Source organism: Octopus bimaculoides, chromosome 19 (assembly GCF_001194135.2).
Source record: "Octopus bimaculoides isolate UCB-OBI-ISO-001 chromosome 19, ASM119413v2, whole genome shotgun sequence".
Classification (NCBI taxonomy): domain Eukaryota; kingdom Metazoa; phylum Mollusca; class Cephalopoda; order Octopoda; family Octopodidae; genus Octopus; species Octopus bimaculoides.
In genome coordinates, this window is record NC_068999.1 from 53,738,587 (window position 1) to 53,744,586 (window position 6,000).

General features: G+C 36.5%; 1 protein-coding gene across 11 annotated transcripts in view; it reads left to right on the forward strand.

The window, feature by feature from the left end:
- Nucleotides 1–6,000, forward strand: part of LOC106875423 (monocarboxylate transporter 13) — a 133,053-nt gene that overhangs the window by 86,953 nt on the left and 40,100 nt on the right. The window contains exon 1 of one of the 11 annotated variants that reach the window (XM_014923564.2): nucleotides 5,443–5,464. The exons of the other annotated variants lie outside the window; for them this stretch is intronic. The gene's annotated coding sequence lies outside the window, so the exon portion shown is untranslated. Of the gene's footprint in view, nucleotides 1–5,442; nucleotides 5,465–6,000 lie in introns of those variants that run through there. 11 annotated transcript variants of the gene reach the window in all.

Here is a 6,000-nt window from a genome sequence, read left to right on the forward strand (position 1 = left end):
TCCAACACACCCTTTCACACTCTCTACTTCTTTTTTCTCCCCCATCACCATCGTCACATTATATTTTCTGACGTGTTAACAGAAAAGACAAGTTCTGTGCCGGTAGAGTCTGTCTCTTGTCTATATTTTTCTATGAATAAATAGAAAAACAAGTACAAAGACGTTCAAATAGATAAACAAACCTTTCCCTGCTAATTTCTGTCTCTTTCTCCCCTTTATATTTACATCATTACTTCTTTCTCTTTCCATGTTTTGCTGGTGTCTCGTACACTCATCCTTTCTCTTCAAACGTTCTCTCTCTCTCTCTCTCTCTTCTCATACTATTTACATATGTCTATTGCAACTCTCACATTTCCTATTACTCTATCTGCTGTCCTTTCTCTCTTCCTTTCTGCTCACCATTCTACGGCTACACTCCTGCCATACGTATCAGTCGACATCTGTTCCCTTTTATCCCTTCTGTATCTCATTGGTTATCATCTCCTCTTTTGCAATAATCTTTCACGCGTCTTTTCTTTCTCTCAGCCCTTTGTAATTCTCTACTTCTGATTATATATATATATATATGGAAAGAGAGAGATAACTACACAAGTGTGTTCCTACCTCGACCTCTGTAACGTATTTGTAGAAAAATTCATTTAAAACATACCCATTTTTCTAAGAGATATGAGGAAACAAAGTCGGTGTGACACACACTTGTTATGTTTATGTGTGTGCGTGGATAGAGAGAGAGAGAGAGAGACAAAGTCTGTATGTGTAATCCTCACTTTTTTCACATTATTCACTCTTTTTATCTCTTTCATCTACTCTTTTCGGCGCCCTTTCTTTTACAGTTTGCCTAGGTTAACACACAAATCAGCCGACTACCCTCATTTTCATTGTATACCTAGAGCACCTGTCTACGCATTTTGAGGTGACGAAATCATTAACTACATCGTTCTTCACATATTTAAATATATATATATATATATATATATATATTATCCCATCCCGTTAGCTATAACATGTATCTATATTTTTTGTTGTCTGCCTTTTCTTTTTCCGTCTTCCTTCATTAATATATCCTTTATAACTATTTCATATGCATACATCCAGAAGCTTTGAATAAAACTGTGTATGTATGTAGATATATATATATATATATGTATATATCTGATGATACGCCATAAAGTTAAACCCTTTATGGACGGGAAATTTAAGGTAACCCTATAAACCGACCTTCCCCATTTTATATATGTATATATATGCACACCTACGTATAATTGAGTGTGTGTGTGTGCTGTTTCATTCATGCTTATTCCACCATCCCTTCGCTCCTCCCCTCTGTAAAGCCTGTCCACGTTTTCAACTCACACGTGTTCACATGTAAAACGTAAGTAGTCAACTTACTGCAGATCACCTCTATATCTTCTTTTTATATGTTGAGCACTGTAATATGTTCACTCTCCCACATCACACACACACACACACGCTTTCTCCCTCCGTAAATGTATCTATATATATAGATAGATATACACACACACGTGTACTTCTGTACCCACGTGTCTATTAGCAACCCATTTGAATGCATTCATAGATATTAGATATACCGAAAGAGCGAAAGTAAAGAATATGCACACCACCCGTTTTCCGCGTTTAGGGTTGCGCCGAAAACGGGTGGTGTGCATATTCTTTACCTCTACGTACCGAAAGTACCAACTTGGACACATATATAAGGGGGTGGGACAGAATGAGCAAGTTTTACTGCGTTTTTGCCTTTCAGAAAAGACACATTTTTTCAAGTGTTCATTACGTTGCAAAAACAATATCTGCTATGAAAATGACCTTCTCTAAATGCATTAATTAAAAACACGATAACATACTCAGAAAACTATTTCAGAAAATTATCACCGTTCTCTTTGAGCATATAAAAGACAAATTTAGCTGGGCCCAAATGAATAAGACAAAATATGGTAAAATTGCCGCTTTAATTCTTTAGAATTACATTTGGAAACAGACTCATACACATCAATATCCATTCTTAGGCATCAGAAAAATTAGAAATGCATCAAGAATTTAAAATATCTAGGTCAAATGAAAGAGGGTCGTGGAAAAATGGCACACGGTAGGAAATTAGCGAAACTCGATTAGAGCTAAAAACTCCAACATTAAATATATAGTTCCTTCATGATCAGCTGGAGTGGTTCTCTTCCTAATATACTTATGCACCATGCAATTACAGTGAAGAAATTATTGAAATTAGTCATTACTCATTTTGTCCCGATTTAGACATCATTATTTGAAAACTGAAAATTATCAAATTAGACATTAGTGTGGGGGGAAATTGACTTGGAATCCAACAAAGAAAAACATTCATTGTTAAGTAACAAAAATTATCCAGATTTTTTGTTAACAAATTCAATTAAAACCGAGTCGAAGTTGAGGAAACATTTCTTGAAAAGAAAAAGTACCTCTCACCTATGTTTCAAACTCTCTGAACTTCAACAAGAACAACTGTGCTGACCAATGTTTGCTCCTAAAGATACTCTGACTGGAGCTTGGTGCAGCTCTCCAGCTGTTTTTATTTATATATATTTATATATATATATATATATATATATATATATATACACACACTCACATAGATATATACAGATTACATACACACCTATCCACCCACATGTGTGTGTATACACTTAGATACACACGGATAAACACACACATTTAATGCTACTCTTTCTAGCCTTTCCTTTCTCTCTCTGTCTCAGTCTGCTTAATTTTTTTTTTTTTGTCTCAAACCAACATTCCCAATGCTTATATAATCGCTTAATTCTATATTTGTTGATTTTACCCCAATTTTTGCTGATCATTTACTAAGCATATTTTGCAACTAACCACCCTGTACCGTCCGTCCGTTGTAAGTGTAAGTGCACCAGCCTGTGGTCCATATATGTATCATATGTTGATGTTATTTACAGACACAAATGCGCGCGCTCCCGCACATACATAATGCACAGTTCGACATACTTAGGGAGGGTTGTAATTTGTCTTTTGAAGCTGTACAATTGAATTATAGATGTGTCGGTATCTGTATGCTGCACAAATATCATGTTCTGTGTGTATGTATATTATATTTGCGTGTGTCTTATATGTGGTTCCTTCCATTCTACAGATTACATAAACTGACACATATTCGTGTGTGTTTGTGTGTATGTATATATATTACACATGCGCGCGCGCGTATATATATATATTTAATGGGACTGTCACGTTAAGTTGGCAGTATACAACTACTTTATATAATATATATATATATAAATTCGTTGCTATTATGCAAGTGTCGTAAGTCCAAAACGTTGCTTTTTCAGAAAAATTAGTTTCACCATTCCATAGCAAAAACTGTGTACTGCACTTTGACGATATCTTGGCATTTGAAGCAGCCAGAGATACGATAGTTTGACCAAAAGAACTGGCTATTGCAAGCAAAAGTAAATATTGAACAAACCGCATTTGGCCAAATTATGGACATACTATAGTTCAACATAACAACGAATATATGCTCTCATACAGGAATTCTCGCATTTCACACAATTCCTAAAGTGTATGCTAATGGCTTAAGCACAGATTTTTTAAAAACTTTATAATTCTCTTTCATTCCGTCTATCTGTTTTTATTTTTCTATTTATTTGTATCATTTTTTTAATGTCTGCTTGCTGGTTGTTTTCCAGTCAGATGCTCTTCCCGGCGCCAACCCATTTAGTCGTCACGCTGGGGAATACAGTGTACTTATTCCAAAAAAAAACACGATATACAGGGACACCGATATATTACATGCACGTGTATAACTTATACAGATGTAAACACAAGCAGACACACACATACACGATACAGTCTCGTGTTCGTACACGCGCACTCAATATTTAATATGTGGTGGGGAGAGGGGCGAAAGGATCTTGGTTCTTGTTTTTTACTCAAACATGGCAATGACTTTAAACATGTCTAACGAAAGCAACAGTTGCACATTATACCAGACTAAATGTCTATCTACCATAATCTACAGTTGCCAGATGGTTTCCGTGTATTCTATCCTCTCCCATTAAACACATCTTTTTCATTGGTGATTGGGGGTCTGTTATTAACAGACTTATTATAAATCAACAGATGATGTTATTAGTGACTAAATATGTTGTTATACCTGTTGTCTTCCGAGTGAGCATCTGCTATTGTTACGCCTCCTGTCCTATACTAACTGAATAGTCTGTTGTTGTGTATGTTTATCGAATAACTATATGGTTGTTACGTCTTTTGTCTCCTTGTAAGGAAAATAGATAAATTATCATGCCTGTCGTCCTGTATGTAAATTGTTAAGTCAATATCCTATAATGGCTAGTATGCTATACCTATTGTCCTATAAGAATGATTTTGTTATGCCTATTATACAACCAAAATATGATGTGGCTGTGTGGTAAGAAGTTGGCTTCCCAGCCACATGGTTCCGGGTTCATTCCTACGTTGGGCAAGTGCTTTCTACTATAGCCCCCGGCCGACCAAAGCCTTATGAGTGAATTTGGTGGACGGAAACTGAAAGAAACCCGTCGTGCACGCTGTCTGTCCACCACCGCTTGACAACCAGTGCTGGTTTGTTTACGTCACCGTAACGTAGCGGCTCGGCAAAAAGCGACGATAGAATAAGTACAAGGCTTAGAAAAAAGTACTGGAGTCGATTTGTTGAAGAGGGTGCTCCAGCATGGTCTGAAACAAGTAAAAGATAAAAGAAAGATTATGCCATTTGTTATAGGATGACAAATCTGATGTTATGTCTTGTCCTGTAGCCACTGAGCTTGACGTTATGTCTGTTCTAGATGGGACTGAGTATATTATGTTTGCGTAGTTCACAAGTGTTAGGGACTAGGTGTATTGTTGTGTCTGTTATCCCGTCCTAATGTATACCAAATATATTATTATTATTATTATTATTATTATGGTTATTATTCTAACGGACCGGATATATTGTTTAAATATCCTGCACTGATGGATTGAGTATATTTATTATCTGTTGTGATATCTATTGTTCCACGGCGGCTGAGTGTGTCGCATAATAGTAGTAACTAAGTATATTGTTGTTATGTCTATTACCCGCAAGTAACTGCGTATGATATTGTTTGTTTATTATACCAAAGAAACCGAACCGTGTACATTTCCATGTTCATACGATCTGTTGTCTGCCCGCCAAGGTAAACTAAAACCGCAAGGAAAAGAAGGTGCGTTTGTAGAAACGTGTGTGGATTGGTCGACTCGTAGACACATGCACGCACTCTAGTTTCACGTGAGACCACACCTACTCGCGGCGATTCCCATCTGCATTTGCAATGACCTTGGTGCTTGCTTGGAGAAAAATACAAGCTAGAGTAACTGAAACGTTGATCAATAAACAGTGGATATAGAGGAACGGGCTTGACTGATTGGATACAAAGGTGGACGAAAGGTATATACAGTTTGGATTACCAGGTATTTTACAAAGTCTGTTAGTAGATGGAAATGTTGGTGAGTAAAGTAGTCGGGTAGACAGGTACAGACAGATGTGATGGTGTTGCGGCTAAATGAATTAACAAACTGCCTGGCTGGTTAACAGTATAAGACATCAAAGGAGGATATAAATTCTACCAGATATTATTAAGGCTTTATTATGTATGTGCGCGCGTGTGTGAATAATATATATGCACGCGCGCATGTCTGTCCATCTATCTATCTATCGTTGCGATTATGCAGAAATGTCGTTAAGTCCAAAACGTTGCTTTTTCAGAAAATGAAAAAAATAGTGTCACCATTCCATAGCAAAACCGTTGTACTACACTTTGACAATTTTTGGTATCTTGGCATCTGAAGCAGCTAGAGTTAAGATAGTTTGACCTAAAGAACTGGTTATTGCATGCAAAAATAAATATTGAAAAAAAAAACGCATTTGGCCAAATTTGGACATACAACAGTTTAACATAATAACAACGAGAGAGAGATATATAT